General features: G+C 39.1%; 1 long non-coding RNA gene across 1 annotated transcript; it reads right to left on the reverse strand.

The window, feature by feature from the left end:
• Positions 1-6984: 6984 nt before the first annotated feature.
• Positions 6985-7797, reverse strand: LOC133805317 (uncharacterized). The gene is made up of 3 exons (XR_009878917.1): positions 7736-7797; positions 7550-7644; positions 6985-7151 (listed from the first exon to the last, which is right to left on the reverse strand). It is a non-coding gene; the product is annotated as an uncharacterized LOC133805317 (long non-coding RNA).
• Between the last annotated feature and the right edge of the window lie 18394 nt (positions 7798-26191).

The following is a 26191-nucleotide window of genomic DNA, read 5'->3' on the forward strand; positions in this document are numbered from 1 at the left end:
TATATTTTATTTATATAACACTAATTTATTCTATTATATTTTAATTTTTTTATATAATTAAAATTAGCTTTCTAATATATACTAGTATCATCAAATGAACTTGATTTTCAAATAACAAAAAGTAATAACATTCTACATTGAATTAACAATCCACAATTTAGTTTAAAACATTCAACACTATCATCAACAACAAAATATTCTTTAAGTATCCAAGGAGTCTAAAAGTTACTACTTTCAACACAAAGAAATAAACAAAGTTACTACTTTCAAGGAGTCTTAAGTATCCTTTTATACTTCGCTTGTCATATCTGCAAAAATAAACAAAGAAATATTTTATTGTTATTATCTAGCATCACAAATTACTTCAAGAAAAATGCTATGGAAATTATATCCAAGAAAGGACACCACATACAAAATAATGGATTCACAACTACACCAAAGCAAACAAAGAAACCAAACACTAAATTATAAGACATTAGTTATTTTTTGAGTATGAAAATGTACCTCTTGGAATAACTTTTTTAGAAGGCCATGCAACTGTGGAACCAACTACTTCTTGTATTGTAAGCATCGAATGATTCGGACGAAATAAGTAAGATTCTGGTACAATAGCAACATCAACCCATACTCGCATAAAGTCTGGTCCAAGAGGCTTTCCATGTACAATTATCTTTGGATCACTAGAATCCCAACGACCTTCAGCAACAATTGCATCTGCCCAGTCAAGCAAGTAGCAAGCATTCTTCCCTTCTGTAAAGTTATGTCTTTTTTCTAGTGCAATACTCTAACAAATTTATTTTAAAGACAATATATTAGTTTCTGTAATTGTTCTTCTAAAATGAAAATTTAAAACAATAACAACTTTTATAATTTACCTTAGGGGGACTGAATATTGTTTGACTACGGTACATTGCAAGACTGTCCTTCACTTGGTGTCACTTTACCACCAACCTAAATATAAAACCAAGATAAGTTTTATTGGAAGAAAAGAAAACTAAGATTTATAAAGCATGTTCTCTGGGAAATATAGGAGCAAAGTGGGTCTTAACAGTGTTATATAGAATAAAGCATGGATTATATTTCAGAGAAGAGATTCTCGCTTGATGCAAATGATTATAAATTATATGAAGAAGTTGGAGAGGGTGTCAGTGCTTCTGTGTACAGAGCTCTGTGCGTTCCACTTAACTCAGGATGTTCATGTGTTTTCTCAAATCTTTCTTGGATTGTTCTTTTTGATTTTTAACAGCATTGGGTCTCTAAAATTATGTTTTTATATTTGATTATTTATGCATCTATACTTGTCAGATATTGCGGTATCATTATGCTGTTGAGATTTATGTTTCAATAAAGCTTATTTAGATTCTTATTAGAGAAAAGTCAATTGATGAATGATGGCTGAACCATACTCAATCTGAGTGATGCTCCCAATGTGTAGTGTTATTCTCTTCATGTTGAGTCTGCATAATCTTATAATTTGAGGATAATAGTTAAATTCGGCTTTTTGAACATTGTTTTTCAATTTTTTATGCTAGATAAAACTATAAACAAAGTGTCTTACATCAAATAAATGTTAGACTATATATTACTATGTTTATTGTGAATTAGTTTTGAGTTTAAACTCCTCCATAAATCTTAATCGAGTACATTTAACTTAGTCCTATATATAAAAATAAAAATGTGTAATATATTCAAGAAAAATCATAGCAAATAAATAATTTTTCTTGAATATATTAGTAGCTGGCTTCCATGGCATTATATGAGATTAAAATTATAATTTTTTTGGAGTTATCCTCTCTATTTTATTAGTTCTTTGGATGGGGATCTGGAAAAAGTAGCAAAATGTTGAGTGTTTGTGCTGAGTGTTGTGTTTTGGGATTCTTGTACAAGTCTGGAAAGACAGGTTACTAGTTTATGGTGCTATTGAGACTAGGTACTATTTGTGGTATATTATAACTAACCTTTCTTCTGTTTCTTCTTAGTGCTATTGATTCATCTAGTTAGTGGTTTTATTTGTTACCTCTAACTTAGTTATAAACATCCTAAATTTATTTGGTTTAAGTCTAACTTTGAAACCTGTCCAAATAAGAGAGTTACATTTACTATGTTTTGATTATTGATAAGGCAGCCTCTCTTGATAAATACAACCTAGAATAAAAGGAAATATATATAAGAAGGGAAAATATACTGAAGTTATTAAGATGCGGATTCCCTGATTACCCCTAAGAAATTTTAAGCAAGTTTACCATCTTTTGAGCTCGTTTAAATGCCTTATGGTGCTCTTAGTTTGTTCTGTGTATCGATTCATTAAGTCTGTTTCTGAGAATATTCTGACTTACTGAGTTGTAAAACAAAACGATCAATTTTTTATTTTTATAAAATTCTTGGATTTTAATGGTCATAGGATCATAAGTTCAACGTCTAGCCACCCAAATTGGAAGGGATAACTCTTCAATAGCAAGATTGAAGCGTAATATGCTAATTAGTTTCATCTAGCTGCATTTTGAATTTGGCCAGTGAAACCAATAGATAACTCGTTTAACTGCATTTTGTTTTATTTTATTTCGGAATCCCTACACTGTGAACATTCTTATGGCTGGTTATTTTATTTATCTTGTTTTGGTTTCTATGTTAGTTTGCTAATTACAAAGCTACCGTTCCTTTTTGTCGAACAGGGCTGTGACTTGGTTTTGCAGGAGTTTAGAGAGGAAAACTCTTAAGAATTTTGATTGATTATCAAAAAAGAAATATATAGCTAGCTATAGGATTTATATATATATATAGACATGGAAACATATATTGCCAATGTAATTAATTTTTTGAGCTTGCATTTACCATCCAAACAGCTACTCCAATTGATTAATTGAGGTATTTGATCTTCAAGTATGTATAATTTGTAAATTTAATTCTCTGTATTTTGTTTTGATCCAGCTTCACCACACTTTAATTAACCAATGTATATTCTTTAATTAATTGAGATTTTCTTTACATCTTAAGATATTTTTGTTGCTTTTCTTCTACATATATCAGAATACTTTAGACTTTAGAGTGCCTATATTTTCAAAAGTATGTGTGATTTTTTCATTAAAGCTTCAACACATGTAGACATTTTACTTTTTTAAGGAAAAGGGTTTTGGTATATGTATAGCTTGTCTTTTAATTTGAGTATTATTATCTCAATCAGATAATTATCACCTCTTAACAGAATTATAATGTTTTTTTACTGTCTATGGTTTGTTATGGTTGATATTCTTATTCATTGCTCACTTTGTTTTGACAGACTGTATTATGTATACTGAGAATCTGAGGCTGGAATGATTTGTGCATAGACTGTTTATGAATCCTATTCTTCTCAAACAACTTGCAAAACCATTAGATTTGAGTTATAAATGGCTCTGGGAAGCTAACACTTTGAAGGAAGCTCTTGAGTCCAACAATACAATTTCAGATAATGATGTAGCACAGACCATCAGGTGTGATTACAATTTAAAGTTTGTGTTCACACTTTTAAATCACATTGCTTGAATTTTATGTATTTCTATGTATTTTTCTTTCACTGGTTATTTGGAGAGAGTTTTTTTTATTTTTACATTGGGGGGGAGAGGGGATTTGAACTCGAGACCTCCTGTTTGTGAGGAGAAGTGTGGAGCCGCAAGGGTATGCCTAGACCACATATGGAGAGAGATAGTTGTTCGTATTTCCCACTTCTTCTAAAATATATATTTGTTATCAAATTCCAATGATATAAAGTAGAACAATTATTAAATTCATAAAGTGTTGGCCATTCAAATCATGGATGTATATATACACACAGAGATGTATATCTAAGTATGTTTGCAAAATTATAAGCCTACATTATTTGTATCAATGAGAGTATTTTTTGTAAATTCTTATGTATTTACACAGATAATTTCCACAACATCAAAAAAATGATTTTAAGCATTCTATAATGTAAGAGTTTGTACTTTATAAATTAACCTAAAATAACTGAAATAAGTAATCTGGTTTAATGGATTTAGTAATGTTAAGCTTTAAAAAATTAATAGAGATAATTTACCAACTATGAGTCATTGATGTATTAGTTGTAGAAGGGAATTTGGGAAGTAAGATTTCCGTGAGTTTTAGAATTGTAGAGAGGAAGTTTGAAATGTTGAGTTTTACTTTCATTGATTAGATTAGTGGATTAAGTGTCAGTGAAATTCGATATGATTTGATTTATCTCTAGGTGTGTGTGTTGCAGACCATCACTCATTTATTTATGGAATGTGCATTAATTCAGTAGCTGTGGATGAATCAAACAATCACCTCGTACAATAAGAGGAGTAACAGAATTCTTAAAATAATTACACATGATAAATTATAAATTGAACTCAGCCCAATTTTTTTCTTTTGCAAAATGGTGTTAATGTGTATGGTTTATTATGGTTAATATGGCTCACTTTGTTTTGACAGGCTTTATGTATACTGAGACTCTAAGAGTGGCACTATTTGTGCAAGATCATTAGAATTGAACACTTTGAAGGAAGCTTGTTGAAATCAGTTACCAAATAAAAGGTCTTGTTACTTTTGTTTTCTTAACTTACTTTTGTTAAGTGTGCATAAAAGGGTGTCACCTCTCTTACTAGTCTCTAGTTCAAGAGATTCTAGTGTTGTTTTTAATTTAAAAATCAGATTCTAAAATGGTAGCCACTAACTGATTGGGTTTGGATCAAAGACAAGATTTTAGCTTGGGTTGTGGCAATTAAATCTAATCTATACATATGGAAATAATGAAAACAATATGACTAAATGAAAATTTTAATCTATACATATAATGAAAAATCTAATCTATACATATAAAAGCTTACCTAACCATCTATCAATACCAAGTCAAAAAATTCAAACAACACACAATAAGTTTTCTTCCTTATATCACCGCAGCACACGAACAAATTTTCCAGAACCTACTTCTCTAATACACACAAGTTTTCAACCTTCCGTTATCACCGCAGCACACAATTTTAATCTCAGAACCTACTTCTCTATGGATGAATATTTAAGATATTCAAACTCCTCTAACATTTTTAAGATATTAATAATAAGAGTTAAAAGAACAAATTCCGTACCTCTTGCAAATTACCTTTCATGACCTTTACTACTTCCTCAGCCTATCAACTCTATTTGGTAAGATTGCTGGTTTTAGGAGGCCCTCTGTGGGAACAATTGTTCTGCTAGAGCCATGGAATATGTTTGGTAGAGTTATAAAACAGTTACTTTGAAAAAGCAGGAGCTCTTGCAAAGAATATTGCTCTGCAAGTTTCATAGAAGTCATTATTATTATTACCTAGAGAACCCCCTCCCCAAGAGAAAATTGTACAAAATAACGTATTAGGTATCACAATAGCAAAGTACATGATGATTGGTAATACTTATTAGAAAAATTGGGGATAGAAATCTCTAAGGAAACATGCATTAAATTTATCATTTTTTATGTCTAAATGTCTTGCACTCTTATCATTTCATTAACAGAAAAATGCTCTTTAATAGCTGTTGTAGAACATAAAAGTAAAACAGTATACTAAATATGCGCTTCTTAGCTAGTTAAGGACCACTCCGGGAGTGTCCCTTTAAAAAGCAAATGCAGAGGTTTCCTATTGTAAGCATTACCAAATGCAGAGGCTATAAACTTATGTTTTTTTTTTTTTGCCTTTCACAATTTCAGTTGCAATTGATCTTGTTGAAATATTCACAACAGGAGCAAAGATTAAGACTTCAAAGTCAATTTATACACCCTTTTGCATAACCACTAACCAACTTTCTTAACTAATTGTAAAATTCAATATGAAATTGCTACTGCTCCAGAGAAAATTAGACATATTGGATGACTCAAAACACATATTAAAACAACAATTATTCTTAGTCTCACGGTTTACAATTCAATGACTTCGACGTCAATTTGTGATCCAATACAACATTGCAAAAACAACAATTAACAGCAGAAGTGTTTTCCTATTTTTCATAAACAAGTTCTTATCATTTTCCTCCATTTGAGTTCCTATTTTTCATAACTTTTAATAGTAATTTCTGTTCAAATTCAAATCAGAGCATTTGAAACCTCAAACAATAAAACATGTTAGTTTACAGTACCAAAACAGTTGAAAAAACTAAAGACTAATATAGCACCATTAAATTTCAACTTCCTCAAATGAATAAAAAGGGAAAAAGCAGATAAAAAGAAGAAAAAACCACTTAAAGGAAAGCGAAAAGAAGTGTTCTTGCTGGCTCAACAGAATAGAATCATTGAAACACATATCTAAAACTTATCTAAAAAAGACAAAAAAGATCAAATCACTCCATCCCCATGCCTCCTATGAATAAATCTGGATACAATTCACAGATAAGAAAAAGAAAATACAAAATCTTACTAACACCCATGTAAATTATAACAATCAACTAACAATATCGTAACAAGTCTATCCTACAAGACTCAATTATTAATGAATATAGAAAGAGATGTAGCCATAAGTTGAAACTAGCCAAAAATTTACCTGCCTAGTTATATTCCAAATTTTCTAATGAATCACCAAATACCAAACCCCAAACTCTATTAATAACTAAGTCATATGTTGGGGGGAAAATAAAAAGAAATCATTATTAGTTCACAGCAAACTTTTGATGCTATTAGAAATTGGTTATTCATGAAGTAATAGTACCAAACTACATGAAATCAGAAAGTAAATGCACAACTAAAAAAGATGACTAAACAGAGCTTGGTGTAAACACGGAGGATATTAAAAAAACAAAAAACATAATTTTTATTTCTCATATACGTACTCAAAAGATAGAAAACTCATCCATAAGCTTAATAACCTAAAAAAATAAAGCATCAAAGCTAATAAAAATTGTTTGTTGCTGAAGCACTAGTATCAAGCTACATGAAAACAGAATGTTAAAACATCATATCCATCATCAATATCTGAGAATGACGAACTTACATCATTTCCTTGATATAAATTAGAGCTATATCCAGTTGAATGGCCATTTGACATTGTAGGCCCCCCAGCAATTGTAACTGAAGACCTAGATGGTTCTATAGATACCAAAGCCAACTCATTTCCTGTTGAATCCTTGCCGAATGGAGAAGCATTATTTACATCTTGCACCTCAAGAAGAATCTGCATATAAAGAATTCATCAAGAGGGTGTCTTTAGTCGTATTAAAAACTACATACCCACCATACAGTCAGAGACAATTCTTTTTGCTGGGTAGCTGGTGATACTGTCACCATACTTGAGGAATGTGAATGGCTAACTAAATTAACGTGTATAATACAACAAAAACCATATTTTCATAGCACTTATTACATTAATACTCAACAATGACAACCAAATTTCAGTTTAGGGTAACCTTAGTGATAACTTCTTAGTTAGTTTGAACAAAAAAAAGTGCACGAATAAGAGGGAAAAGTCTCCATGACAGAAAGAGGGAACCAAGTGCAGGGAAAAATAAATCAAAAAAATGTTATGATTCGAATCAATGATTTAAATAAACTTCAGCGTTATCAATTACTCACTTCTTGATCCATCTGCAAGTTTGCCTCCTCCAAAGTTTGGTTTGAGTTACTCAGCCTTGAGTTCGCCGTTTATTGAAATAGTCCCAAATAAGTACCTGACATTTAAAGAAAGACTACAGTTAAAAAAAATTACTTTTAAATTAAATGAACAAAACCATACAACAATAACAACAAAATAAAAAGAACCTTTTCTTTTTCTACTCCACGAAGGCTACACACCCTCTCATAAAGCTCCCTTGTAGAGGCCTGAAAAAATAAAACATGTTAAAACATTCTCATTGCAGGAAATCTCAGAGACCTTTAAACCAAATAGAAGCTCTACCAAACATATACTTGTATTACTATTTTCTTTCCACTTTTCTCACATATACTTTCTTTCCTCTCTTTTCTTCACTACTGTTGACTGTGTTTTTAGCCAACGACGTGAGAACGTCAAATACGACAAACCTTCAAGAGAATTTAAATAACACAACAGTTTAATCAAGAAAAGTAAATAACACACAAGATTTTTATAGTGGTTCAGCTCCGATCAGTCGGTAATAGCCTAATCCACTTAGAGTTGTGATTATAGATCTGTACTCAAGATCAGATGGACTGAGCCAACTGAGTTTCTTCAGTACAGATTGCAAAAATACAAGAATTCTTTCAAATGTCAGCACTTTCTCTCTCTAGAATACTCAGACCCAAATTTTCTCTCTCTAGAATCCTCAGACCCAAATTATCCCAAAGGTCCAGAAAGAAAAAGCAGAAACCCCTCTCTAATCCCATAAGCCTTCTATTTATAGGCTTAGGGTCATACATTTGATATCCCCTAGAATCGGGATATTTTATTATATTTATTACATTTAAATTACAAAAAACATTCAAAATGTAACAAAACCCCCCATTTGTGGGAAGAATGAGAGATTCTCGCGCATCTTGTTGAAGCTGTTTCTGGGAATCTTGACTTAGTCCTCCTCTAGCTAGTTGATCCACCTCTCCTACTGACCACTCATGCAAGTGCTGGTCGGACATGTGCATGGTGGTAGGACATACACTTGTTGGTAGGACAAACATTTGCTTGTTGGACATGTGCATGGTGGTAGGACATGCACTCCTCTCCTCTAATATGACACTCTCCTCTAGCATGCCATGTCTCTCCTCTAACATGGCACTCTCCTCTAGCATGCCAAATTCTTGGGCTCTCCTCGGACCACATCCTTGGGGCCTCCTAGGACCACTCTCTTGGGGTCTCCTAGGACCACTCTCTTGGGTTCTCCTCGGACCAAATCCTTGGGGTCTCCTCGGACCACTTTCTTGGGGTCTCCTAGGACCACTCTCTTGGGTTCTCCTCGGACCAAATCCTTGGGGTCTCCTAGGACCACATCCTTGGGCTCTCTTAGGATGCACTCTCCTTAGCTCTCCTAGGATGCACTCTCCTTAGCTCTCCCGGACCACACCCTTGGGATCTCCTAGGATGCACTCTCCTTAACTCTCCTAGGATGCACTTGGCTTGGTTATGACATCTTTCAAGCAGCCCAAACTCTTCAGCAGTCTACCGGGTCACTTTATCACAACTCTGAGGAGTCAATGTATTTATTGACTATTAATATGTCTTTTACTGACCATGCACTACCACTTGTCACCTTTATTGCCACGTCATTGATTTCCAATTTTTGGGGATAACAACTACCAAACATAGTGTAAATTGTATCCATAGCATTGACATCAAACAAATAGGGAAAAATGCAAAAACAATAGAAAGGTAGAAACCAGGAAGTGCAATGTGTGCGCTTGCAAAAGATCGGACATTAGGAAAAAAAATCACTGGAAGCACTAGTGATTAATGATTATAGTTGAGTGAAAATCACTAAAAAAAATTACCTTTTTGCTTAATCTTAATACTAATACTGATTGGTTTTGGTCCCTAGAATCAATCAACTTAAGACAAAGCGGGTAAACCTCTACAAGAAAATTCTTGTGAAAAGTACCCTGAGATATCAATTTTCTTGGTAATGCTGGTCCTCCTTTGTACCTGATGATTTAAAGCACAAAAAATAAAAATAAGTGGTGCACACCAGTCATTACCTATTACTACTTGATGCAACTCTAAAAATCAACCTCATTCTACCAACACTAAACCCCAAAAAGATCACAAAAAAGGGGGCTCCCTGATTAAACTACCTTAGACCAACATAAAGTAACAGATTAGCTAAATATATATGTAACAACAAAGATAATATATGACAACAAAAAGACACACCATAAAGAAAATAGGGGACAACAAAAAAAGGAAGAGAAATATATAAATATACCAAGAACATAGTCAATAGTAATATAAAGACAATAGTCTTTCCCAAACTTGTTGGGAAACTAGAACATAGTCACGTCCTTCCTCCAGCATTTTACGAAGCTCTAGTTCATCACCATCACTATCTTTGTTATTTAGAACTATATCAGAATTATCAATCTACCCGGGTCTATTTGCACTCTTTAAAGTAATAACATCCATATTTTGAGATCCAGAAGACTACTCACCAACCAAAGATTCAGCCACGCCTTGCTTCGTATATCTTTGCCAGCTTGAAAACCATCTGTGCAAAAAAAATAAAACAATATTAATGGCCAAATGAGATCTACTAAAAAAGATGAGTGATGCCAGCCTAATACATGCACTAGTAACTGTACTTGCCAATCATCTAAGCACTCTACACTTTTTAATTTTATATAAGAAGCATTTATCTTTATTTTAAATAAAGTGATAAATCCATGGAGAAGATACCGGATTAATTTTCCTAATCAGAGTTCTTCCATTGGTTTTTTTTACTAATAGAACATAAACAAGAATTGTCTATTGCTTTACCAGAGGTTCAAAAGCAGAATAATCGGCATGCAAGGAGCAAGATATTTGCTAAAATAACCAAATTAAAGTTAGAACTTAGCAAAATAATCTCACTCATTTTGCACTAAGCAACCATGATGATCGTTCAGCATAAATTATGGTTGCTCAAATGACCATGATGATCGCTTAGACCTGATGTTTAAGCCCCTGGCACAGGTTTCCTCATAGGTACGAACCATTTCTTCAGGGGAAGGTTTGTGGTCCTTGGGGAAATCCATGACAATGAGCCAGTGGTTGTAGTCACATCCCTCGAACAGTATCGTGTCGGGCCCAATTTCGTCGTTTTGGTTGTTGCTATTGCCGTATGCTGATCAGGCAGACAAGAGCGAGAGAGATAACGATCTGAACTGGCGAGATTGACGGAGCAGAGGCCATGAATGCTCTCCCAAAGTAGGGAAATCTACCGAAATGAAGCCCTGGAGTGGAGGTGATGAGGAAGACGGGGCAGAAATTGCAGAAATCGCGGCGAGAGAGTGACCGAGTGTGGAGATGGTGCTGCTGATAGTTCGGCGGAGGCGGAGAAAGGTCAGCGCCATGGCTGCTTTTTTCGGTGGTGATGTAGATGGTCAGGAGTAAATCGATAGCCCCCTGAGATCTGAGATATGTTGAAGGAGAGGAAATAGGTCTCGGGTCTCAGAAATGTTGAAGGAATTGAATGAGGAAATGTTGAAGGAGAGGAAATGGGTTTTTTGGGGCTCACAAATTTCGAGGTCTCAGAAATGAAAAAAAACACTAACTGGCGGGATGGTGTATATTATCGCCTTTTTTTCATACCCAATGTAATACTCTAGCATAACACATTTTTATTAGTATTATATTTATGTGTTATAGAAATGGACATTTGGTGTAGTGACTATAATAATGATACCATCACTACTCATAATGAAGTACTGTATTGTATTTTTCAATATACAAACATATATGAGTAGTACATGTATATATATTTTGTAGCTCAAAAATTAAAGTGATTCCTAAATATACTTATATAACAATCTTTTCATTCATTTATTAATTAGGGCAAACAATGAAGACTACAAAAGATGGTTATAATAATAAGAATATTGATGGGAGTAGTGATGATGAGTTTATAGTACTTGATGCTGAGAAAGGTTTTGCTTTTCTAGCAGACACTACAAAAAAAAAAGTTCTATACCGAGAACATTATACCGACAACGTGTTCTCGGTATAGACATTTCATATGCGCGGGACATTTTCGCAGTTTTGAATAGGGTTAGTTGTTATACCGAGAACCTATACCGAGAACATGTTCTTGGTATAGGGTTTATAAATATACCCACAGCCACGAAGCCCCTTCTCCGTCCTCTCTGGTTTCCCTCTGTTTTCTCCGAACCGTCCGCCTCCCTCCGCCGAAAACTTCCGTTTTCCTCCCAAAAAGCTCGGTTTTAAGCCCCAAAATTGCCAAGGGTGAAGGAATTTCTCTCTATTTGTTAAAGGTATGGTTTATTTATTCATTTTATATATATATATATATATTTATGAAATGGTATAATGATATTTTGTAATTTTTGTTTGAAGGTTGGGTATTCGATTTTTGTTGGACTACAGAGATAGCTTGCAAGATATTGAAGGTATTGGTAAGTTGTTTTTAATTTTTCTGTATTTTTTTTTAATTTTTTTTTCAATTTTTGAATAATTTATGTTTTTTTATATAAATAAAATAATATTAATTTTAATAAAAATCTGAAATTATTATATTAGATAGAATGTATTTATTTTTAGGTTTTAAAAATAAGTATTAGTAAAAATGATATTAGGAATTAGAAAATTGTTATATGATTAATTAGTATTTTTTTTTATTAAAATAAATTCTATGTTGTTTTGGTCAATTTTATGTGTATTAAACATATTAGTAAACATATTAAATATTTGAGTGTTATTTTGAAAATTTTGGTGGTAATGTTAGTATGTTGTTGTTGTCAATTTTAATTTTTTTGGTTATGTTAGTAGTAAAACATCAGATTTTATAAATATTGATGATTAATTTGTTGTTGTTAATTTTTAGTAGAATTTTAATATTTTGCTTAGAAAATTGAATAATTAATAAAATTTAGACTAATAATTATAAATTATATAGTCGTTTAAAATGTATTTGTATTGCTCTCTGCATGATCTGGGTCTGGATATTTTTTATGTGTTATTTGCAGGATTTTAAATTTTGGGATAGATGAAAATATAATCGTTATGCTGCCGAATTTTTTATAAAATTGTAAAATTTAGAGATATTGTGAATATTAGTAGAAGTACTCAATAAAATTTCTAATTTAAGAAATAGTGAATTGATAAGTAAAATAATATATTTTAAAATTAAGATTAAAAAAAATTAACATTAACATTATGCAACTAAATTTTAATAAAAATAAACATTAATTAAATAATTTAAGTAATAATTAAATCTTAAAGTAATTAAATAAAACTATTCAATAAAGCATAAGTAAAATATGTAATTTAATAAATACTAAATTAATATGTAAAAAAATAATATTTGTTAGTTCTGATTAAATAAAATTAACAAATATATTATTAGAAAACTATTATTAAAATTAAAAAAATTAAATTTAATATTTGTTAGTTTTAATCATTATTAAAATTAAAATTAAAAAAATATGTCAAATTTAAATAATTTTAATAATATTTACACCGAAATATATTATAGTTAGATATCATAAAACAACATAATTAACTTCAAAGAGCATAAGACATTAAAAAAACATATTTAATTTTATTTGCTTTTTTCTTTGGTAATAAGAAATTATTACCAAAGATATAATAGTGTTATTATCACCTAGTGATAATATTATATTTATTTAGTGTTCATCACAAGAAGCCTTAGACCCGTTCAGAGAGGGTGAGTCATTGAAGACTTACATTTGCCTCTCTCTGAATTAGGACACACACACAAATTGATTGTAAGTTTGATGATTAGTGTTCCGTGCAGTGCTACATTCATACAATGTCGATCGACAAGAGCTGGATTAATTTGACAGATCGATTATCCGATGAGTATGAGGCTGGTGTGATGGATTTTCTCTAGAGAGCTCGGCAGTGCGTTGACTCAAGGGGATTGGTGAAATGTCCGTGTAGGAGGTGTGTCAACGTTGAATTTCAGACGATTGATGTATTAGAAAATCATCTTTTTGTAAATGGTTTTCTACAGAAATATACCAATTGGCATTGGCATGGAGAGGATGAAATAATACCAATGAGAGCTCGGATAGATCAAAATGATGAAGATGAAATGATGGATGTTCTCAATGATCTTATGCAAAATGACAATGACGAATATGAAGAGAATGAGCGCGGTCAAGAGATACCTACAACAGACTACAGGGGTGGGCAACATTATAACCGTTTGTTTGCTGAGATCGAGGCTCCATTATTCCCCGGGTGTCAAAATTACACATCATTGAATTTCCTAGTGAAGTTAATGCATTTCAAAGTGTTGGGCAAAATTCCCAACAAAATATTTGATGGAATGCTGGAGTTGTTACATGATGCATTTCCAGCCCCAAATAAGCTTCCAAAATCGCATTATGCAGCGAAAAGGTTGTTGCGGAAACTTGGATTGGGCTACGAGTCAATCCATGTCTGCAAGCATGATTGCGCACTGTTTTGGAAAGAACATTCTGGAAAAAGCAAATGTCCTGTTTGTGGGGAGGATCGATGGGTGGACAAGAACACCAAGGGAAAGAAAGTGCCTCATAAAGTGATGCGTTATTTTCCTTTAACCCCTAGGTTAATGCGAAAATATGCATCGAGGCACATTGCTCAACATATGAGATGGCATCACGAGCAACATATAAAAGAAGATGGTGTATTGCGTCATCCTGCTGATCGGAAAGCTTGGAAGGACTTTGACCGAAATAATCCAACATTTGCAATGGAACCCAGGAATGTGCGGCTTGGATTGGCTGCAGATGGATTCAATCCCTTTGGTAATATGAGTCTTTCTTATAGTATGTGGCAGGTTGTGTTGACGACATATAGCTTGCCACCATGGTTGTGCATGAGAGAAACTAATTTCATGTTGAGCTTATTAATTCCGGGACCTCATTCGCCAAGAAAAGATTTTGATGTTTTCTTAAGACCTGTTGACGCCGTTTTTCGTCAACAGATAAAAGAATAGAGCACGTAAACAATTAAAGACAATGGCCAAAAGAAACAAACGAATCAAACACACGGTTTTTTACGTGGTTCAGCAGTTAAATCTGCCTAGTCCACGAGTCACTGTTATTAACCTCAAGATTATCTCTGAACAATTCTTTAGCAAGAATTCTCCAGAGTTTTCTCTCAAGGATCAGAACTTCGGTCCTTTACAATGGTGCATGCCTTCTCTATTTATAGAGAAGGATGCAGAATACTATCCCACATATTTTGGGTAGTTACTCTTTTGTGAATAAAAATAAATGGCTTTAAATGCCAATAATCAGATATTAAAGGAAACGTCCCCCAAAGATCAGGGGGCGTATAACTGTATTAAATGATATCCCACAATTCTTGGGGATTTACATCAATTAATGAGGGCTACATCTCATAGTTATTATACTTGTAGATATTCAAGGTGGTTATAGCGTATCTTCAAGGCTCCAGCGTTTTTGGTCTCATGTCATTGTGCGAGCCACTGACATCTCCCGAGCTAACGTTTCTTTCGAGATGGGATATCGAGCTCAAGAACCATGCTCCGAAGTTCCTGAAGATGAAGGTGTTCTCGGAGCTACCTTTCGAGATCGAGGTCATTTCGAGATCACCGCACCCGAGATCGTACATCATACTTTGCAGGCTCGACTTGCAATCCTAGATCACTCTAATCCTCACGAGACCATTTTTTGCGAACTCAGCCTTCGAGGTCATATTTACTATGGCTCGAAATCTGGGTATAACATTTTGCCCCCTCAAAAGTATTTGTTCGAATCCTAAGAGAAGGAAACTTTTGAACTACTCTTTCTGGGAACCATACCGTCACACTCTTGAAAATGGACACGTGCCAGATGGGTATTGCTCACTTTAGGTACTTGAGTACCTTGGGAACACGCCCACGATCGTTCGTCTGACAACTTTTCGGCGCCATCTTGTCACCGATTCCCATCCATTCGATCTGTTGAGGAATTTAATCAACGCTCTTGATTAATTTAATTTTCCCACCTATATATACAAGACCCCCTCTTCGTCTTCTTCACATTTGTTCATCACAAGTCAGAAAAAAGAAAAACACTCCCTAAACTTCTTATCACAGTTTATACTCATTGCATGTTTTCTAGGCCGAAGAAACAAAAGAATCCTGGTTTGTACGAGTCAGTGAGTTCTTTCTTGCAACCTCTTCTCCACTCGACGATTTCGCTGCAATCACCATCACTGTGTAAGTACGCCATTTTTGTTGTTCTTTTTATACTGTGTTTGCTGTGTATGTTAGTTTACGTTCTTAGCATGATGCGATAGGAGGTTTTGAACCGATAGGTTTTTAGGCTTTCTGGATTTTCACCCTGGATGTTCATCTCTGGTTTATACCCAGTTTCGACGTTTGAATGCGGTTCCTATTTTCTGGGTTTTGAAATTCTTAGGCAGCGTTTCTTGTACATTAAGCTTTCGGATAAAAACATGGGCTTTGACAAATACACGAAACCCAAAAATGCTTTTCCTGGCTAACCGCCATTCTCCTTTCCCTTGAATTTCGGGACTTTCAAAAAAATCATCCACGCTCCTTTTCCTTTCCTGTGGAACACGTGATTTGACCCTTTAGTGAGGGTCTCAATACTTAAGTTTCTTGTCCTTAGATCTCCGAGCTCATCCTTTCGTGCTCGTGATTCTTGCATGCAAGGCCCTCACCATTTTTTCTTTCTCGTTAGATGTCACAGAATCCGGAAAGACGGTGGGGGTCATTACGAGCAGTCCCTTACGAGCCCAAATCTCCGAGCCCGGAATCGGTCTTTGCCCGGAACCAACGTCGGATTAAAGAATACGAGATCGCACGCGAGCAAGAAGACATTCGAGCCCACTATCGTCGCCAGATAGACGAGGTCATTGAAAAGAAGAGAAGGGTTCTTCGGGAAGCCATCTACCCGGAGCCTAACCCAGGACCTAGGCCAGTTCCCCTCGACCCTGCGTTAAAAGTCACGGTAGCATACCACCCGGGGGAACTCCAGTTTTCATTAATGGCGGAGCCTTCGTCTTCGCAGCCTAGGAGGGAGACGTTTGAAGCCGAATTCTACCAGAGCTCGATTACCACCACCGACCAAATAACTGATATCTTGGCCCTCCATGGCCTTAGCTCGTTGGACACACTGAAGTGTCGAGCTCCGACAAGGCATGAACGGAGCTGTTTCGCTCCTGGGGGCCGCGATTCCAGTGTGAAATACGCGGCCTGGAGCCAGGAACATATAAGGGCAGGAGCTTTGCTGCCCCTGAAGTCCTTTTTCAGAGACTTCATTGATTTTGTTGGGTTGGCTCCATTCCAACTCAACACCAACTCATACAGGGTGATGTCTGCCCTGAGGTCCTTATTCCACGAGCTGGGGTGGACAGGGCCTTCACCCCAAGAGATTTTATATCTCTTTTGTTTGAAGAGTAATCCCTCCCGAGCTCGGGGAGGAGATGGCTTCTACTATCTTTCGAGCTACCCCAAAGAGACGAAGATCTTTGAAGATCTTCCGAACCACCCCCCTGACTTCAAGAAGGCTTTTTTCTGGACAGACGGTCTATTCCCGTCTCGACATCGTTCGTTTAGGAGGATTCGTAAGTATTCTCGTTACTTTCTATTTTTGAGCTCGAATTTTTAGCCCTTGAATCCATGTTTAGTTGAAGTGTATCTCGCCTTTCAGCTAACTTTCAGCGTCCCACCCCTGACGAGACAATGAAGGAGCACAGAGAGGCTCTGCTCCGACTCCCATACGGCAGGAGGTCTCTCTCATTTCTATTACATGAGGACAAGCTACGAGCTTGTGGGTTGTTGGGACAGGGCCAGTCAACCTCTGACTGGTCCAGTAATAAATATGAACGCTGGGAGGAAGTGCCACTGCCCACAGGCATCCTTCCTCCGAGGAGAGAAAGGAAAGCATCTCTCCCAATTCGCTCGAGAAGTCCGCGGTCGGGAAATGAGGCCAATGACAAAGCCTCGAGTTCGGACTCCGGAGGAGGTAAAACCCTTCCTACTTCGCGAATGTGGTCCCCCACTTTGTTAAAACACAGGCCCAATAGACTAGTCTCATGCCCATAGGATAGATACCACTTCTACATATGGAGTTGGGTAGATGACTGTGTCCATAGGTTTGATAGTGGGCTCGGGAAATATGATACCATGTACACCACGGACGAGGTGTGGAATGGGATAGCGGTGCAATATGGGACCAATGACTATAGGGACCTCTCGAGGTTGTCACCAACTTATAGGGAAGGCACTCCCCCCGCCTCTTCTGAAGACGGGGGAATTTCATGGTCCCCAAGCTCGAGCTCGGGGAAGAGTCCCAGTTAGGTTTTTTCTTCAACTGGTTTACATATTTTCCCAAAGTTATTATCATTGTTTAACTCATTGTCATTATGCAGGTGCCATGAATCTCGACCTCGACGCCGTGCTCTTTAGTGATGGGGGAGCTGGCGCCCAGAAGAGCAAACGCCCGAGGATACCAAAGAGGCCCGACCGACAGTCCAAGGTACCTAAACGTCATGAGACGACTCCCACGGCCCAGATCACTGCGAACACCTCCAAGGAGCCGACTGCCCAGGTTGATGGGTCAGGCTCCACTGCATCCATCTCGCAGCTTCCCACCGAGACCCGGTTAATAGTTGCTCGGCCTCCGAAGAAACCTTCTACCTCAACGGTTCAGCTGCCAACGGCCCGAACTCATACTGAGGAATATGTACTTGATGGCGCCGCTGGGGCAGAAGGGGCGCTTCTCAGCTCGGATGTCCTTTCTCGGGTGGGTCAGAGCTTTTCTGGCTTTGGTGCCAACCACTGGGACCTCGTGCGCAAGGCCTCGGACTGCAACACTCTTTATGAGAAGAGCATCGAACTCTCCGCCGCGGTAGCCTTCTCAATTCTGTTTAGAGTATTTATGTCTTAGAGTATTTATGTCTTTGATTATAATTCTGATTCATTCTTTGTGTTTCAGGCCCTTGTTGTTTCAGCGCAACTCAACTACAAGCTGACAACCGAGGTGCAAACGAGCTTATCTCTGGCTCAAAAGTCGAAGGATCTCGAGCTGAAGATGGTTGACGATCTCAAAGACTCGAAGTCCGAAATTGAAAAATTGAAGACCCGTCTCGAGGAGCTTGAAAAGTCAAACGCTGAGCTCGAGAAGGCCAAAGCCAAGCTCGAAGAGGAGAAGTCTGCCACCCTCGATTTCATGGAGAGCGAGAAGACCCGCCTCCTGAATGAGTCTAAGGAGCAGAGGGAGAAAGCGGTCGACCAGGCCATGTACAAACTTTGGGCCGACAATGCCGATCTTGACACCAGCTTCCTGGGTCCTCTCGAAGCCACATATGTTGAGCGGTGGAATGCCCGTCTTTTGGCAAGTACAACTGCTCGAGAGGCGACCCAGCAGGATAGTCATGCTATTCGTCCTGGAGGGTCTGGTGATATTGATGCTGAGAAGGCCAAGGATACTCTTCTTCCTTAAATCCGATCTCGGAGAGATCAGTTATCGGGGCTGCGTCCCCTCATTCTTGTAACTATTTAAATTTGTGCCCACGGGGCTGACACAATTTCTTTAACTTTTTCTTTTATATGCTTTACATTTCTTGGCTCGAAATATTTTGCATTCTTCTTGCATTGATGAGTTATGTTTATTTAATTCATACAAACATAGTTTGGATTTAGGCTCGAAATTCGATGCATTCATGCATAGTTTATTCGAATTATCCGTTTCCGACCTCGTTATTTATCAAGGTCGGACATTACTTTAACCATGAACTGAAAAGTACTTATATGGCATGTAATATGAATGATTTGGTTATATCTCTGTCACTTTTCCTCATCCTCAGTATCTTGGCTCCGAGGTTATGAGTTCGAAACTATTTTTCTAAGATATTCCAGCCTCGATTTCGACATATTTCGCAATAGGTCTAGGCTCCCATTTATCATTGATCGATAATTTGGCTGGTTTGTTCCAAATCTGTTGTTTGCACATCTGGTTAACTCCAAATATTTAGTTTTTTTGATGGTTCGGTTATGTCCGAACTATCTAAGCTCGCGTATTTGGTCATGTCCAAATACTTTATGTTTTTGATGGTTCGGTTATGTCCGAACTATCTAAGATCGCGTACTTGGTTAGGTCCAAATACTTTATATTTTTTATAATTCGGTTATGTCCGAACTATCTAAGATCGCGTACTTGGTTATGTCCAAATACTTTATGTTTTTGATGGTTCGGTTATGTCCGAACTATCTAAGATCGCGTACTTGGTTATGTCCAAATACTTTATGTTTTTGATGGTTCGGTTATGTCCGAACTATCTAAGATCGCGTACTTGGTTAGGTCCAAATACTTTATATTTTTGATAATTCGGTTATGTCCAAACTATCTAAGATCGCGTACTTGGTTATGTCCAAATACTTTGTACGTTTTTGATAACTTGGTTAAGTCCGAACTATCTAAGCTCGCGTATTTGGTTATATCCAAATACTTCATGTTTTATTTATTACTTTTTATTTTTTAAGCTGGTGGTATGTATGCCAATGATGCCCCCTTAATATCCTATGAGTGTGACCATAGGTTATTAACTTAAGAGAGATTGCAAAAATAAAAAATAACTTACATGCGGAACAAAGTAGACATGTCATTCAAAAACAAAGAAACATAGATAGAAAATCATGGTTACAGGCAACACTTTTCCTATACTATTGATAATAAGGTCTAAGGTGTTCGCCATTCCATGCTCGTGGTAGGAGGCTCCCATCTAATCTCGCAAGTTTGTATACGCCAGGGCGGATGACTGATTCTATCTGGTATGGTCCTTCCCAGTTTGGCCCGAGTACTCCTACTGCTGGATCTCGAGTTGCTAAGAATACGCATCTCAATACCAGATCTCCTATTCCGAACTTTCGATCTCGAACCCTTTTATTGAAATATCTTGTGGTTCGTTGCTGGTAAGCAGCATTTCTCAGCTGAGCCTCCTCCCTTTTTTCTTCGATCAAGTCTAAGGTTTCTTCGAGCTGAGTATGATTGGAGCTCTGGTCGTAAATCTGAGTTCGAATCGTTGGAATTTCGACCTCAATGGGCAACATTGCCTCGCAGCCGTATGCTAGAGAAAATGGGGTATGTCCAGTTGATGTCCGAGCTGTAGTTCTATATCCCCAAAGGACTTGAGGTAATTCCTCAGGCCATCGTCCCTTTGCTTCTTCCAACTTTTTCTTCAAAGAACTTTTGAGAGTTTTATTAACGGCTTCGACCTGACCATTCGCCTGAGGGTGAGCTACTAACGAAAAACTCTTTATTATACCGTTCTCGTTACAAAATTTCGTAAATAAGTCGCAATCAAACTGGGTTCCGTTGTCAGACACAATCTTTCTTGGCACTCCATATCGTCATACGATGTTCTTTATCACGAAATCTAGGATCTTCTTCGAAGTTATGGTCGCCAATGGTTCAGCCTCCGTCCATTTTGTGAAGTAATCAACCGCGACCACAGCATACTTTACTCCTCCTTTGCCAGTTGGGAGCGAGCCTATGAGGTCGATCCCCCACACTGCAAAAGGCCATGGGGATGTCAACATGGTCAGTTCGGAAGGTGGAGCTCGGGGTATCGTGGCGAATCTCTGGAATTTGTCGCACTTTTTCACGTACTCGAAAGAGTCCGTTTTAATGGTTGGCCAAAAATATCCTTGGCGTATAATCTTCTTGGATAGGCTATGCCCCTCGGTATGATCTCCGCAGAACCCTTCATGAATTTCTTCAATAATCTTCTTTGCCTCGGGGGGAGTCACACATCTGAGCAATGGCATGGAATACCCTCTTCTGTATAGCCTTCCGTCCAGGATGGTGTAACGAGGAAGTTGATACATTAGTTTCCGAGCCTGATTTCGATCTTTTGGAAGAATTCCATTTTCGAGGTACTCAACAATCGGGCTCATCCAGGTCGGTTCTGTCTCGATCATACACACATCTTCCTCGTCTGGCTCAGTAATGCTGGGTGCTGACAGGTGTTCTACGGGTACAACATTCAGCTCCTCATTTTCGGCGGAAGTGGTGAGCCGAGCTAAGGCATCTGCATTTGAGTTTTGTTCTCGGGGAACCTGTTCGATCGCATAAAACTCGAAAAACTCCAATGAGGATTTTGCCTTCTCCAGATAAGCTGCCATTTTTGTGCCACGAGCCTGGTACTCTCCCAAGATTTGATTTACCACGAGCTGGGAGTCGCTGTAACAATGTATAGCTTTGGCCTTGAGCTCTTTTGCTATTCGCAGTCCCGCAAGTAAGGCCTCATACTCAGCTTCATTATTAGATGCTTTAAAGCCGAACCTTAAAGCAGAGTGAAATTTGCTCCCTGCAGGAGTGATCAGAATAACTCCTGCCCCCACTCCATTTTCATTTGACGACCCGTCGACGTAAAGTTTCCACAGCTCGTGGGCCGTGGTTGTTACCTCGTCGTCGGCTGTACCGGTGCACTCCACTATAAAATCCGCCAACGCTTGTGCCTTAATGGTCGTTCTCGGATGGTAGGTGATCTCGAACTATCCGAGCTCAACAGCCCATTTAAGGAGTCGACCAGACGCCTCTGGTTTGGACAAGACTTGCCTTAGTGGTTGATCTATTAGTACATGGATAGGATGCGCTTGAAAGTAAGGGCGGAGCTTGCGAGATGAGTGGATTAGGTTGAGGGCGAGCTTCTCCATCAGTGGATATCTTGACTCTGCCCCCAGTAATCTTTTACTGATGTAGTAGACGGGTTTCTGTATTCTCTCTTCTTCTCGAACTAGCACCGCGCTTATCGCGTGTTCAGTTGTTGAGAGGTATAGGAACAGTACTTCTCCCGTCTCAGGCTTCGATAGGATGGGTGGTTCGGCTAAGTGCCTTTTGAGCTCCTGAAAGGCTAGTTCACACTCATCTGTCCATTCGAACTTCTTACTTCCTTTCAATAAGTTGAAGAATGGGAGACCGCGGTCCGTTGACTTCGAAATGAACCTGCTCAGAGCTGCCATCCTGCCAGTCAAGCTTTGAACATCTTTATGCTTCCGAGGTGAAGGCATATCGATCAGGGCCTTTATTTTATCGGGATTAGCCTCGATTCCACGAGAGTTGACAATGAAACCCAGAAATTTCCCTGAAGACACCCCAAAAGTGCACTTCTGAGGATTCAACTTCATGTTGTACTTTCTGATCACGCCAAAGCACTCTTCGAGGTCATCAAAATGGTTCTTGTTAAGTTGAGACTTTACAAGCATGTCGTCAACATAAACTTCCATGTTGTTCCCTATTTGCTCTGAGAACATCATGTTTACGAGCCGCTGGTACGTGGCTCCGGCATTCTTGAGTCCGAATGGCATGACATTGTAGCAGTAGAGCCCTTTATCTGTGATGAAGCTCGTATGCTCTTGGTCGGGGGCATGCATGGGAATCTGGTTATATCCAGAATAGGCATCCATGAACGACATCAGACCATGCCCCGCCGTGGCGTCTACGAGCTGGTCAATTCTCGGCAGGGGAAAACAGTCTTTCGGGCAGGCCTTGTTGAGGTCTGAGTAGTCAATGCACGTTCTCCACGTCCCATTGGGTTTCGGGACCAACACTGGATTGGCCACCCAGTCCGGGTAAAAAGCGTCCCTTATGAAATTATTTGCTTTCAGCCTGTCCACCTCCTCCTTTAGTGCTTTCTTTCTGTCTTCATCCAGCTGCCTTCGCTTTTGCTGCTTCGGGGGAAAGCTTTTGTCTATATTCAATGCGTGGCTCGCTACATTAGGGCTTATTCCCACCATGTCAGAGTGTGACCACGCGAAGACATCCTGGTTTTTCTTCAGAAAGCAAATTAATTGCTATTTTGATTCGTCTTGGAGGTGTTTCCTGACCTTCACTTTCTTTGAGGGGTCAGCTTCCTCGAGCTGAACCTCTTCGAGCTCTTCCAAAGGTTGGAGGTCAACCTTCTCCTCAATCCTCGGATCGATCTCCTCATCAATTTCTAAAACTGTCCCATCTTTATTCTGTATGACAACGAGTGCTTGTGCGCTCGTTTGTTTCTTTCCCCTTAAGGAAATGCTGTAGCACTCCCTTCTTGCCAATTGATCTCCTTTCAATGTTCCGACTCCGCTTGGAGTTGGGAACTTAAGGGCTAGATGCCTTACAGATGAAACTGCCCCCAGCCCGACCAGGGCGGGTCTCCCGAGCAATACATTGTAGGCAGATGGTAACTCTACTACCACGAACTCCATCATCTTGGTCACCGAGACTGGATAGTCTCCCAAGGTCACAGGGAGTTCGATGGACCCCATACAGGCGGTCCCTTCTCCAGAAAAGCCGTACAACGTGGTTGCACAAGCCTTCAGGTCGCGAAGGGAGAGTCCCATTTTTTCTAGTGTTGCTTTATAAAGAATGTTAACTGAGCTCCCATTGTCTATGAGAACTCGGCGCACTCTTTTGTTGGCAAGCTGTAGGGTGATGACAAGTGGATCATGATGAGGGAACTGGACATGGGAGGCATCCTCCTCGGTGAAGGTGATAGGCTGAGTTTCAACCCTTTGGCTTTTTGGTGCCCTTGGTTCGGGTTCATAAGGAGACCCGTCCCCTGTCTTCAGCTCATTCACATATCGCTTTTGAGCATTTCTACCCCCTCCTGCGAGATGAGGACCTCCCGAGATGGTTATTACGTCCTCTCCATCTATCGGCGGAGGCCTGTCCTCATCCCGAGATCGGGAGTCATTATTCTGTGCTGCCGGAAGCGCGGCTACTCTCTGGCTGGCAGTAGCCTGTCCAGTATTCTGGTTTTTGACATACTGCCGGAAATAACCTCTCGAGATCAACCCTTCGATCTCGTCCTTCAGCTGTCGGCACTCATCAGTTGTGTGTCCGGTGTCCCTATGAAACCGACAATACTTGCTGGAATCCCTCTTGGACTTTTGATTCCTCATAGGGTCCGGACGCCTGAAGGGGACCTGGTTTTCATTAGCCAGGTATATGTTTTCCCGAGACTTGTTGAGCTCGGTGTGCACTTTATATACGGAGAAATACCTTTCTCCTTTTTTCTTCTTTCCTCCATCAGCCTCGGGGTTATTTCCCTCGCTCTTTTTCCTCTTGGAGGGATTCTCCGAGGTAGGCTGTGGAGCTGCTGGGTCAGCCGAGGTTGAGGCGGAGTTAATTTTTATTGTTGTAGTTTCGGTCTGCGAGGTCGCCTTGAGCGTTGACCTCGCCTCCTCTACATTGACAAATCTCTGCGCCCGTCTGTTAAACTCGGTTATCGACCTCACCGGTTTCCCTTGCATGTCATCCCAAAGGGAACTCCCGGGTAAAACACCAGCTCGGATAGCCATTAGGTGCCCACTGTCATCCACATCTCGAGCTCGGGCGACCTCAAGATTAAATCTTGTTAGATAGCTTTTCAGTGTTTCGCCCGGCTGTTGTCGGACGTTGGTCAAAGTGGATGCCTCTGGTCTGACTCCCATCATAGCCCGGAACTGCTTCTTGAAGTCCCTAGACAACTGATCCCATGAGGTTATCGAGTGTCTCTTGTACTTCTCGAACCAACTCTTGGCAGGTCCGGCTAACGACGTTGGAAACAACATGCATCTGAGCTCGTAGCCCACGTTACTAGCTCTCATGATAGTGTTGAATGTACTCAGGTGGCTACATGGGTCGGTTTTTCCTTCAAACGCTGGGACGTGAGGAATCCGGAACCCTTGAGGAAACTGAGTGTTAGAAATATTGGGAGCAAACGGCTCGAGCTCCTCATCAGAGTCCTCGTATCGACCACTCGGTCGTTCATTCTTCAAAAGCCTAAAGGCTTTTTCGAGCTGATCAATCCTTTCTTGGACTGGGTCCTTAGGGGGTGTCTGGAATTGCCGGTCATTGATTATGATCCCAGGCTCGCGTCTCCGTGAGGGATCTCTACGCCCATTTAGGTGATTCCTTAGGTCCGGATTTGTCTGATCTCCCTTCCCCCTGCTCTGATTCAGATGATTCCGCAGGTCGGGATGGGTCTTGCGGCTTCCAGTATTTTTACGACCTCGGTCGCGTTTATTGACGGACCTGGTTTCTCCGGACTCGTCACTGGTGAAACTTTTTGATCGGTCATTTCATGGTGAATCCTTTCTATGTCGCCTTGTCTCCGCAGTGCGAGACCGGGACGTCTGACTTCTCTCAGATTGTGCGCCTCTCCGCTCCTGGAAAGTCTCCCTGTGTCCTTGCCTATCCCCCGTACGCCCTTGACCCTAATTTTGAACAGGTTGAGCGTTTCTACGGGGAGGTGAAGGATATCTTATGGGAGACGGAGGGAACCGTATAGGTGACGGTGGTTGCCGTCCTTGCTTCGGCCTAGAGGGCCCAGAATTTTCCCGAGATGGGCCAGTTGCGTTCGGTGCACTACCAGGAACCTGAGTCCGAGCCTCGGTAGGAGCTCGGTTATTTTCAGTTCTAGCAGGTGCTTCCGCAGGTGTATTAGGCGGGACCCGAGCCCGGGTACTCCTCTGAGGCCTAGAAGGGGCAGATGGCTCTGCTGGTGCTGGAGGTTGTGCCGGCCTCCTTGTGGCAGCATTTTTTCGTGGACGTCCACGGGGCCTCCGGGGAGGAACGTGCACGTCCCTTGGAGGAGGGACTTGGTCTTCGCGC

This window comes from Humulus lupulus, chromosome X (assembly GCF_963169125.1).
Source record: "Humulus lupulus chromosome X, drHumLupu1.1, whole genome shotgun sequence".
NCBI lineage: Eukaryota > Viridiplantae > Streptophyta > Magnoliopsida > Rosales > Cannabaceae > Humulus > Humulus lupulus.